This window comes from Pogona vitticeps, chromosome 6 (genome assembly GCF_051106095.1).
Source record: "Pogona vitticeps strain Pit_001003342236 chromosome 6, PviZW2.1, whole genome shotgun sequence".
Classification (NCBI taxonomy): Eukaryota; Metazoa; Chordata; class Lepidosauria; order Squamata; family Agamidae; genus Pogona; species Pogona vitticeps.
Genome location: NC_135788.1, coordinates 90,955,427 through 90,968,277, shown reverse-complemented (window position 1 = coordinate 90,968,277; position 12,851 = coordinate 90,955,427). Strand labels below are relative to the sequence as shown.

The following is a 12,851-nucleotide window of genomic DNA, read 5'->3' as shown; positions in this document are numbered from 1 at the left end:
CACCTTAGGCCTATCACTGGAGATTTCATGGGGGATGCAAAACTGGGAAATGGGGTCATTCCTTGCAGGGGAACAGAGAGATAGCAGAGAAATCTCAGAGCAATGACCATTAGTATTGCTAATTTAGTGACAGCATTAAGAAAAAGGCCTATCCTGCCAAAGTTTTAAATCTTGCTGATTTTATTAGGCATTTTGGCCATTATCCTGTGCCTCCTTTCCGTGTTGAATTCATAGAACACATAAGTGATTCACTAGCTGGGTTGTGTCAATTTGTTTTGTTTTGTGCTATTGTCATCAACATCATTATATTTTTTCCTTCCAAAAAGAAAAAGAAGAAGAAGGCAAGGTAGGATACAATCATTAAAATAATTACAAAATTAGAACAAGTCAGCAGCAGCAGCTCCATGCATTGCATAGGTTATACTATCAAAAGCCTATTTTGAATGACCTTTGCAAGCACCTTTATAAACATCTGACCAGAATCACTCAACCAGTGTCTCTAATAATTCTGTAGAACAACCAGCTCCAATGTATGTAAACCAGTGGTTTCCAATCCTGAGTCCCCAGATGTTCTTGGACTACAACTTCCAGCTAGTGGTGAAGGCTTTTGGGAGTTTTAGTCCAAGAACATCAGGGGACCCAAGGTTGGGAACCACGGATGTCAACAAACCTGCACCAAACCTGACATAGTTACAATCAGAAAATGATCCAGGAAGGCACCTGTTTCTGCAAGGAAAACATGAAGGAAGGAAAAAAAATTAAGTGAGTTATGTGTATTAATCCTCTGGATAGCTGTGAAGTGAAAATTAATTAAATCTTTATCTTTTCCCAAGACCCCGGGGGGCTTTGTTTTACACCTTCTTCGAGCTCAAATTCCATTGATCACAAGTCAGAGGAAAAACTGTCATAATCAAGAGGCCAATGCTTGAAAAATGTACAGTATATGCAAGAAGCAGCATGGCCAAATTTTCTCTCCATTGGGAGAGATTTCAGTGGATGGTATGTGCCCAGCAGCGTAAGAATTACTACTACAGTAAAGGCAGTAGTAGAAAACAGAAAGGACTGGCCTAGAAAAGAACTTCCCTACCTCATTCATACCAGATCGAGACCCCCCTGACCCTGTGTGCCCAAACTCAACAGGCAGAGGGAGCATATAGTAGAGTTTTCCACTGCAGATTCCACTGTACTTACACAGCCAGGATTTTTAATTTTTTTTTAAAAAAAATTGTAACTAAAATGTGAATGTCACGGAGACTCTTTCCCCCCTGATGTGCTACACTTTACATGCATGGAATTCCCTTCATGAGCAAACATATAGTTCCACACTGGAAAGTAGAAAGTGTGAGGCCTACTCATCAGGCTGAATTCATACTCAGGACACTTCTATAATCAATGAATTGCACAAGTGATCTTCTTACAGGTTATTTAAATGTCTTTTTCACTGTTGCTCTTTTCTCATCCTCTACATAGACTGAACACATGCCAAGAGAGGAAGATTCTGCCACTACTCTTCTTTCCAAGCCCCCCCCCCCGCTACTCTTAAGTCCTGAGGGAACACAATAAGATTCCTGAACTAACAAGCCTACACATAGAAAAAATTCACACAAGCAGAGTCTCCACAGGTTGGAATCCATGTGATATCACTCCCCCTTCATATGTTCTGCCTGCTCATTTGGAAGATGGTATGTCTATTATTCCTTGGAAATACCTATATTCAAATATTATCACTCCGGGCAGGGACAATCAGAAATAATAACAGGCATGGGGACTTGTGAGTCATGACTTGCTGCCGAGTCGGACTTAAGCTGCACCAGCAACTTGACTTGGTGGATTCAGAGGGGCTCATGATTCAACTTGCAACTCAAACTCACTTGTCTGGGTTATGTTGTCAAGTCCCTGTGGGCCTCCCTACCTGCTGCAACATGAGTTCACCAAAAGGCCAGCAGTGAGGACTAGGGCAAAAGCTGGTTGGTTCCTACGTTTGACTCTGTCATGCCCCTTCCTAAGCAAGGCAAAGAGTAGAGCATCAGCATCTTGACTCATGAGACTTCTTGTTAAACAAGCCCTGATGACTGCACAGGGCCTAGTGGAGGAAATTCCTCACGGACTGGGAGTGAGCCTTTTCAGCAACACAGCAGCATTGCGGGGCTGTAGGTGATGATACACAAAGCACTGCTCCTAGTGCAAATGATAGCAACTGCTGGTGTGGCTGGGGCCTGAAAATGGCAGGGTTTTCCCTGGCTCTTGGTCACCATAATACACAATTAGTCAGGTTTTATCAAAATCCTGGCTTCATTTGACAAGATACCTATCATGGCGGTGTCCACAATCAGCTGTTTGCAGTTCTGCACCCATTTCTGCTTCTGTAACAAGGACTCTGCCCTCACCCCCCAAGTCTCAGGTTTCAGTCTTCACATTTCAGGGAAGGGAGTACTGATGATGACCCAGGGACCTTTACTAGGCCCCAGACACAGATAAAGTGGGAACAATTACAGACACTCTAGACATGACAAGAACCACTTTGCTTTGTTTTCATCGCTGTTGTCTCCTGTTGGTACAGCAAGCTGACAACAACTATTGTACCTCAACAAAAGGCCCATTTGGCAAGTAGCTCTCAGTGCAAACCTATCATACTCTGATCTTGAATGGACTTCTCCCTGACTTTTCTCTGCAATGGGACAGTAAAGTCTTTTCTTTGGAGATCTGATTGCTCTAATGTGTGCCCTGCACTCACTTGCAGAAATCCATGTCTAATTTCAGTCTCTCTTTCCCTTGCAGGTTGAGCTCCAAGAGTGACAGAGAGGATAACAGCAATGACTCAACAATAGGCCCATTGATTGACTAGCAAGATCAACCTCTGTTTGGGCTGCACTCTTTCAGGCTGCAGGATTGAATGGTCCTCTATACCACTGGTTCTTAACCTTGGGTTACTCAGGACTTTTGGACTGCAACTCCCAGAAGCCTTCACCACCAGCTGTGCTGACTGGGGTTTCTGGGAGTTGTAGTTCAAAAGCATCCGAGTAACAAAGGTTAAGAACCACTGCTCTATACAACCTTCCCCATTAAAAAAAACTCCCTCTATGGCGGCAAGGTGAGAACCTCTATAGAACAGTAAATAACCCAGCCCAGACATGAACTAATTCCTTCCATAAGAACTAAGACACAAGTGTACCTGACAAATGCAGTCCTCCTTCCATTGGATCCTTGTTAGGTCTAGTCAAAAAATATCCCATCCACCTTTTGACTCAACAAGGCAGGTTTAAGCTAGTTGCCTTCCCTCAAGCTAAGAAGGAGCCTCTTCCTGCCCCCTGACCCGCTTAACCCATAGGCCGGGACACCAGGGATGTATAGAAGTTATAGTCCTTCCACACGTATGCTTTTTTCACTTCAGCAATATCCAGAGTTGCCCAGGGCATATTGAACCCATGAATTTCAGTTCTGCCTATTAATTTCAATTGTGCCAAATTTGTTTCATAGTAGTAATTAGAGATGGGCACGAAGCACTTCCTGCTGGGCTGTCATAGGGTGATGCATGTTCTCTACCCCCCATCCCCACCCCTGCCAGCAACCCTACTCACCAGCTAGTGCCTGCTTACTTGTTCCGTCCTTGTATGATTTTTCAGCCCCAGCAGGAGCGCACAATTCCCTTCTCTGCCTCCTCCGTGCTCCTGCTGGGCCAGGAAGATTGCACGAGGGGGAGGGAACAAGCAGCATGTGCTGGCTGGTGAGTGGGGTTGCTGGCTGGGGTGTGTGGTAGGGAACACGTAGCACCTGTGGTACCACACCAGTGACTTCAGACTACCTGGTACAAAGTGCTTCTTGCCCATCTCTAATAATCATCATGTGCCCTCAAATCAATTCTAAGTCATGGTGACTCTTTTTCCATGTGATGACTACTCGGAATGCTTTACCATTCCCTACTTCTGAGGGTGCTCAAGGAACACACAGGCTGGCTCCACTCACAGGAAGCATAGGGGGGAATCGAACTCCCAACCTCTACCTAAACCACTGAACTATCCAGCCAATGTATTTAAAGGTAAAGGTATTTTTGTCCAGTTGTGTTCGACTCTAGGGGGCGGTGCTCATCCCCGTTTCCAAGCCATAGAGCCAGCATTTTGTCCGAAGACAATCTTCCGTGGTCACATGGCCAGTGCGACTTAGACACGGAACGCTGTTACCTTCCCACCAAGGTGGTCCCTATTTATCTACTTGCATTTGCATGCTTTCGAACCGCTAGGTTGGCGGGAGCTGGGACAAGCGACGGGCGCTCACGCCGTCGCGTGGATTCGATCTTACGACTGCTTGGTCTTCTGACCCTGCAGCACAGGCTTTTGCGGTTTAGCCCGCAGCGCCACCACGTCCCTTCTAGCCAATGTATTTACTCAACCAATATTTAGAATCCCCCAGCTGGAGAATTGTAGAATCTGTAGTCTCTCCTTCTCCAGAGGGGGGAAAAAAAACTTCCTCAAATTTTAATAGACATAGTTTTAATTATTTATTTAAATACATACCACAAGGTTGCCGTATTTGAAGCAATGTGTCAACTGGCTCCCTCTAGTGGCAGCTGTTTGCATTACTTCTCTACAAGCAAGTTCACACAGACGTTTCCTCTGTTCTCCCCATTATTTATTTATTTATTTATTTATTTATTTATTTATTTATTTATTTATTTATTTATTTATTTATTTATTTATTTATTTATTTAATTGTATTTATACCCCGCCTATCTAGTCATTTCGACCACTCTAGGCGGCTATACTGTATACGTATAGCACCAATACAATTTAGGGGCCACGGGTTAGGAACTGAACTATACAGTGTGCTAGTATTTACTCTTATATATAAACCTGGATTTAAAATAACCACATATTGTGCAATGTTGCCCTGATACATTACCGCGCTTGGGACTAAAAAGACACTACAAAGGCAAAAATCAGTCTATTTCTTCTGATTTTTTTCTTCTTCTTCTTTGTGGGGTGAGCTATACATGGCAAGTGACTAAAACATCACTTTAGTTCCTTGCTTTACTTTTAAACTCTGGTTTCTTCCACAAAATATGTTGCTGGGGGGGGGACTAACCTGTCTGCTCTTGGTGCCTGACATTTTTGTGTGTTTTCTTAAAAGAACATTTCACATTTCTAAGGAACAGGAACTCCAGAAACAACTTGTTAGAGGTTAGTTTTCTTTTTCAAGAAATCAATAGTGGAGGCCTGTGATATTTTGTAATATATGTTTACTTACAAACATAGAAACTGAACATCTGTTTGGGCTGCATACACTTCTGGGTTTGAATGTATTAGATATATTACTGTATAGCCTTAGATATATTATAGCTTTCTAGATATTTTAGGCCAGTGCTTCCCAACCTCAGATAACCCAGATGGTTCTTGGACTGTGATTCCCAAAAGCCTTCACCACCAGCTGTGTTGGCCAGGGTTTCTGGGAACTGCAGTCCAAGAACATCTAGGGACCCAAGGCTGAGAAACACTGTTTTAGAGCAGTGGTTCTTAACCTTGGGTTTCCCAGGTGTTTTTGAACTGCAACTCCCAGAAACCCCAGCCAGCACAGCTGGTGGTGAAGGCTTCTGGGAGTTGCAGTCCAAAAACGTCTGAGTAACCCAAGGTTAAGAACCACTGTTTTAGAGTATAACTCCCATGATCCTTTACAATTGGTCATGCTGTATGGAGCTGAGAGGAGCTGAAGACCAAATATTCCGGGTTGGGGGCATACATTATCCAGGCTTCATATGAACACAACATGTCCTCCTCTATGATGACAAATAGAAGCCCACCTTAGCCTGTGTTCACAATCTCTGGCATATCAACTATGTATCTACCAGGTATAAGATTTAGCTGCTGGCCTGACAGACCTCTTGAGGGTGGTTTATAGGCAGAAAGGTGAACCCTATGAGCAGTGGGTCATTCACACCCTGAATTTCCTAAAGACCAATACATGGGAAGCATTCTGTACAGTGCCCTTAAATGAAAGTGACAGAGAAACTCAGTTCTGGGTTGAACATGGCCTCCCATCATCATCCATGGATAATAAAAGGGGAAAGAACTGGAACTATGTCTGAGATATATATATATTGAACTCATTATGTATATAAGAAACAGTGCAAAACTTCTTCCCCTTGGTCATACTGAAGTCAGAGCTTGAGGAAAAAAATACTTTTGTAGTCTGTAACTCAAAAATTTCCTGGACTATTTAATTAATTAATTAATATGCCAACTTTTTCCCCATAAGGGACCCAAGGCGACTCACAACAGATAAAACAACAGGTTTAAAAACACTATATAAATATATTTTAAAAACAATTACATGCATATTATGATATTAAAATCCAGTTAAAAAACATTTTAAAATGTGTAAGTTAGAACCTTCTGCTTAAAAGCCTGGCTCAAGAGGAAGGTCTTTGGCAGGGAGTTAACCTCACTTTTCGGGGCAGTGCATCACAAAGCCTGGGAGCAGCCACTCAGAAGGCCTCCAGTGACTATCGCTAGCTGGTAGATTCCAAGAACTCTAGTTGAAAGAAGTCTCGCTCTCTCGCTCTCTCGCTCTCTCGTACTCACAATACTTGAGAATTGGGCAGTGTGTGTCCCAGAATGTGGAGATTCCACTAACTTGATAGGTAATAAGCCAACAAAGTGCCACCAGGCAACAAAGATCTGATGAATGTGTGAAATTGGAGACAGAAGAAGGGAATGCTTTTGAATGTTTCATTTTAGGCCACCTGAACACATGTAGCTTCCCACTGGAAACTTCTTCTATGAATCCGGCACTGATTGTTCCAAGCATCTAGGATGACGTGGCTTGAAACAACATCACTTCTCTTGCTGCAGCCATCTCATTTTTCCCAGCTCTAATCCAGGAGAAGGTAGTTATGCGCTCTGTACATGTGAGAAGGTGGACAGTAAGCCGCAAGAGCTCCTGCTAAAATTAATCTGCCAGTCTTCAGGGTGCCACAAGTCTCTCTTGCTGAGTTCCTATAGAGAGCTCTTGAGGCAGGGAAACAAGAGGACGCCCAGCAGAGGGACAAGGTGCCATTCTACTGTTGAGCACTCTTCTCTCTGCCAGAAGCCCATACTTTTATAGCTATTAATTCACATCTCTGGCTTGGCTGTTGTCCTGTGTTGTAGGGGGTTGAGGTTACAAGAGATTTCCAGGAAGAAGGAGCCTCTTCTAGGAATGCCCTCCCAACAGCAGAAACAAAGGCTATGGGACATGTGGTGCTCCCAAAACGTTAGAGGGGGGGGGAAGCTGGGAGGGAGGAGAAACTCACTGCTGGGAAGAGTGACTGGCCTTTTGTGATTCTGCAAAACACACACACACACACACATGCTGCATCAGGGCAAAGGGTGACTTCCAAAGGCGTACGTGTTTGAGAAGCCGTTCCTGAAGAGAGGGGACCCAGAGGGAGGTGTGTGGTGGTATCACAGCTGACACACAACACTAGCGAGCGGTATGAAGACAGGGCAGCTGCGAAGGCCTCAGCAACGTGTTGAACTGCCGGGTCATCTTGTGGCTGGAGTTTTCAGTCAGCACTAATCCAAGTCCTTGGCAACAAACCCCAAGGAACAACCTTCCTTTCCCTCTGAAGCCAGTCTTCCTGCCAGAGAGTTGAACACATTTTCTGTATTGGACAGCCTAATACAGCAACATTATCATTTGAATATATATATATTTCTATCTTGCCATTTAGTGAAGCTCTTGTAAAGCCAGTTACAATACCAGTATTCAAAATAGCAATGAAAAAAATAAATAAAATAAAAGTGACATTTGATGAAAAATGATTTTCATTGCAACCCTACTTTGAGCAGCAAGAATTTCCAGGTGTTTTGTAATGTTTTCCCTTATCTACAAACACACAGGTTGAGCAGAGGTAATCTCAGGTGGAGGGCATCGTTTAAGCCACAGCCTTAATAGCTTTTTAACAGCTTGAACAGTCAATTGCTTTCCTATCAGTTTTCTAGGTACCCATCCTAAGATGCTTAAATTGCCTGACCTTTGCTCTCTTTATGTATTTTCTGACATGGTTGCACCGGCAGCCAAATAGAGTGATTCAGCTTTGCACTGGCTTGATTCACAGTCTCTTTTATGACTGCTTTTGGTTTAGGTGACCACATGAAGACCTCAGGTTGATTTGGCCCCTCAATCCAATGATGTTTGATCCATGTCCACACATGCACTTCCTTTGATACCACCCTCCTGCCAATCTCCAGCTCTCCTTTTATGGTTCATTGTAAAGCCAATGGGCTACATATACTTGCTTGTTTCTGCTGGTTTTTCCTGTTCCAGGGACTGAGACAATGGTACCTAAAACTTCTATATTTCCACAGCCATACACTGCTGGTAGTTCGTTTAACAAAAGACGTTCCAGACGGTATTGGATGGGAAATCTCCTGTATAAAATCAGTATCGGTATATACTGTATTATGTCCTGAAGGTTATGTCAGCAGCTTAATGGGAGCCATGAGCAAAGAAAGAAACTACATATAACACACTAAATTTACAAACTGATTACTCTAACAGTAGCTTATCTTACCAAGGTGATAACAGGCTGACCTAGTGAGAGGCGGAGTTTGTGCCACTCAGCACATAGGAGCTCTCCTCCTCTAGAAGAGGGTGGGGAGTGATTGTTTTCTTCCTCTCCCTGCCAGTTTCAACAGAGGAAAGCTAGGCTATTGCTTACCTGGGTCAAAGGATAGCCCCTCTGTCATGGGATGGAGAGGTGCACCATCCCTGTGCCCTGCCTTGAAGGATAACTGCCAACTGGACCCAAGGGGAATCCTCAGCATTTGGGGATGTCTCTGTGTTGTATAGTATTATACATACTATATGTCAACATTGGCTATCAGTCTTCAACAGCACTCCAAGAATATACACTTGCAAGGTTCCATCTGGCCCACAAAGCACGAAGGTCAAACATGACCAGCATGTTTGACTAAACAATCCTTCTGCCTATCAATCTATCAGTACCCAGATCAATCTATGGGGCACCGTGACTTTAACAGATGAAGGGCACCCCCTGCATTGCCACTAAACCTGAATCTCAGAAACCTAATATGTTATGTCAGATAATTTTTTTTCCATCATTTGTAGGCTGACTTTCTTCCAATGAGGGGACCTGAGATGTTAATTAAAATTTAAAGCACAATAATTTATACATTAAAAAGCAATTAAACTATAATAATAATAATAATTACAAATACTGTACATTAAATGTTTTAAAATATTTAAAACTTTAGAAGCGAAGTTACTGAGCTAAAAACCAGCATCCAGAGAACTCAATGATGGTTATCCAAAGCCTGTCTAAAGAGGTGGCTCTTCAACTTTTGGCAGAAAGATAAAAGGGAGAGGGCTCACCTAAGGGACAGAATTCCATCACCTGAGAGCAGCCACAATGAAGGCCCTCTCTTGTGCCTCCATCTAATCATATCATACAGATTTTTAAGGAAGAAACATGGGAATAGGGTAGCATAGACAGCACAGACAGCTGCTTTTCAGACATTTTAAGGTGTTTCGAAAGGGGTGTGTTGCTGTTTGTGATTGTGCCACCTGCCTCACTTTAACTTCAGCATGTTCTAGGCTGTTATGGAAACCTGTTTCACCAGAAGCAAGAAGGGGACAAGAAAACGTGTAATACCCCACAGGAAGCAAACCTCTTCTCAAACCACTTTCAGCAGTCCTGCAATCTACTACAGTATTTGCAGGGGAAAATATACTTTCATCAATGCAAACACATGAATGAATATACAAGCTTAGCCTGTGACTATACTGCAATTCGGTTTTCAGCCTGTATTACAGTTGAATTTGCAAGTAGTAATCACACAGAGGCTGTGGATTGATTTGAGAGTTGAGTGTCCACACTCAATGTGATCCAATTCACATTTCAGCCCAGGGGGCCCCTTCTTCCTTCCCTCCTCTGGTCCCACCTCTGCCAATCCTTTTATTGCTCGTTGTCAAGCGGCTTGGTTTTGAAATGGTTGTACAGTGTTCTAGAAGAGGCAACAGCATTCTAGCAGGTAGAGAAATACTACATACCACAGGAATATATTTTATTTCATCTGGCTTGTTTCTTTTTTTGTTTGTAATTTTTTAAAATGTTTTTTCCAGAAGTGGTCTAGCACTAAGATAGTATATTAATACTAATGATAAGATGATAGAGTGAACAGGCAGTGCTAATCTAATATAGTAAAAAAAACTATTAAAATTCAGAGGACAATCAGGGCAGGGAGGAGAACATAGGGGCAGGTCTTTCTGTGATCCTGTGATCCCCAACTGCTTGTATCACTGAAACACTCACTACCCACAGATACACCCTCCATCTTTACAAGAATGAATCAACTGGTCATATAGGGAAAAGTCCATTTGATTCATTTTGGCTTGAAAAAAAATTAGAAGATTCCAGCAGCAGAGCAAATAAGCCTCGTTGGAAGCAAAAAGGGTTGAACTGATTCAAATCAGCCTTTGCGTCATGTGATCAGGAAAACAACTTCAAATCAACATTGATGCCTTTGAATTGTGGTGCTGGAGGAGGCTCTTGAGAATCCCCTGGACTGCAAGGAGAACAAACCTATCAATTCTAAAGGAAATCAACCCTGAGTGCTCACTGGAAGGACAGATCCTGAAGCTGAGGCTCCAGCACTTTGGCCATCTCATGAGAAGAAAAGAGTCCTTGGAAAAGACCCTGATGTTAGGAAAGTGTGAAGGCAAGAGGAGAAGGGGACAACAGAAGATGAGATGGTTGGACAGTGTCATTGAAGCGACCAACATGACTTTGGCCCAGCTCCGGGAGGCAGTGGAAGACAAGAGGGCCTGGCGTGCTCTAGTCCATGGAGTCACGAAGAGTCGGACACGACTAAAGGACTAAACACACACATAACTGCAGCAAATCCTATGGTATTTGATTGTGTAGTCACAATCTTAGTCAACATTGTTTGAGGGCCAATAACGGCAAGCATATTTTCACTGGCATATATGTGTCCAATTGTTATCACATCACCTCCCCAAACAACAATGCAAAAACAGATGTTTGCTTGCGCACTTTGACACACACATCCAGTGTAGGTAGCGCACACACACATGTATGAAGCTGTCTTAGTCTATATCAAAGACTATCAGGGCATGTACCACTCTAAGGACTCAAGCAAAGTTTTTTCCCCCAGTAGTGGTACACAAGATCCTTTTAATGGGGGATGCCGGTGACTAAATCCTGAATTTCCAGCATACAAGACTTATATTCCATGCCTGTGTTATGATCAGCCCTTCCAATCTGAATGGACATTTGAATGTGTGACTGCTACTGTTTTCTGAAGTATATCAGCAGTCCTCAAAGTCCGAGTGCCTGCCAATGTTAGTGCTCTCGTATCAACAAACGATCAACAACAGTGATTCTTCCAAAGAAGCCACTACTCTCACATTCATTAGCCCTTCAGGAAATCTTTCTCCTATTTTGAGTCTTGAATGCTAAAACTAGGAGCTAGTGTGAGGACAGTGCCACTGACCAAATGCAGAGTGCCTTCTCCTATCTCTTAATAACCACAGACATGAGTTGACAGAACCTTCTTCAGTCCAAAATTGATTACAAATTAACTATGGGAAGATGAGAAGTTGCTGTCCTTGGAAAGAAACAAATAAACTTGCTTTACCCCTAAGAAACCATAAACAGCCCCTTCCCATATGCAACAGATTGGGAAGGTTGCCATCTTGATGAGGGGCCACGGCTTCCATGTCTTGTTCTTCACCCAGCAAGACATCAACGTAGGGTCCCCTCCCCCCATTAGAGATTACCTTATAGCAGGATGTGACAGTACAGCTTCTCTTTTTTGTTCAGGCCGAGGAAATACTTTGCTGGGGTGGGTGATGATTGCGGATATATGCCTCTTCACAAACATGTAGCAGAAGACCACCCCACGGTTCTCTTCCAGGGCCAGTCCCGCCTCTTTTGTGTGTTGCGGATGAGATCACCTTCTTTACCTGAGTGCCCCCACCATCTGGAGCAATGGGTTCAGGACTGCTTCACATCTTACTCCAAAACAACTCAGCCTTGTAACTGCGCAGCAGGCTCTTTCCACGCCTTCCACTCCCTCCTCCCTTCCCCTGTCTGCTGAAATCCCATATACTTCACACTTAGCTAAGATGACAGGACTGGATGTTTGAAATAGTGATGACTACGGAGGATCCCTCCAACACGGCTCACTCTGTACCAATCCCATCTTCTTATAGTCCTCCCCTCCCTTGTTCTGAGGCGGGATGACATAAAATTCATCTGAAGGTCTGTCAAAAAGAAGACAGTGGTGACTCTTGCTGTACCATGCGCAGGTCAAATCTGTCTGGGTCACTCTCCTTATGGAGCAGAAGTGACCTAGAGTCACTGAGTGATTCAAAAAGCAAATGGTGCCAAGCTATTTTTGTCCCTCTTGAAGAGCTAAGCACAGTCAGGGCCAAATCAGGCCAGCTACAAACTAAGAGGAACTGACAGACAGAGGACCCTCTTACAACCAGGCCTTGAAGTTCGTCAAGGAAAATCACATGAAGACACGTCTATTGCTCCAACAGTCCATGTGAAGTCCTAGACTGCAAGGGATCTCTCCCCCCGCGCCCAACCATCAACAAACTACATTCCCATCAAGGGAAGGATTAGTAAGTCCTGCCCACCTCATCAAGCCCAATCAGATAAACTTTGAACAAGGCAATCTTGCCAGCTTTATCTGTGCAGTTTAAAAATCCGTTCTTACAGAAGGACCAGCTGCATCTCACTGCCAGTTTGTGAATGGGAGAAGCTGACAAAAGCTAATTGTGTGAGGTGACACACATTGACCTTGGAGTACCTGGGCACAATGTGGCAG

At 43.6% G+C, this 12,851-nt stretch overlaps 1 protein-coding gene across 2 annotated transcripts in view; it reads right to left on the bottom strand.

The window, feature by feature from the left end:
• GRB7 (growth factor receptor bound protein 7) overlaps positions 1 to 12,337 on the bottom strand; it is a 74,338-nt gene extending 62,001 nt beyond the window's left edge. The window contains exons 1-2 of one of the 2 annotated variants that reach the window (XM_078377847.1): positions 11,794 to 12,065; positions 7,378 to 7,609 (exon numbers count right to left, since the gene is read on the bottom strand). The gene's annotated coding sequence lies outside the window, so the exon portion shown is untranslated. Of the gene's footprint in view, positions 1 to 7,377; positions 7,610 to 11,793 lie in introns of both variants that reach the window. The other variant, XM_020799322.3, reaches the window with a different exon arrangement.
• Between the last annotated feature and the right edge of the window lie 514 nt (positions 12,338 to 12,851).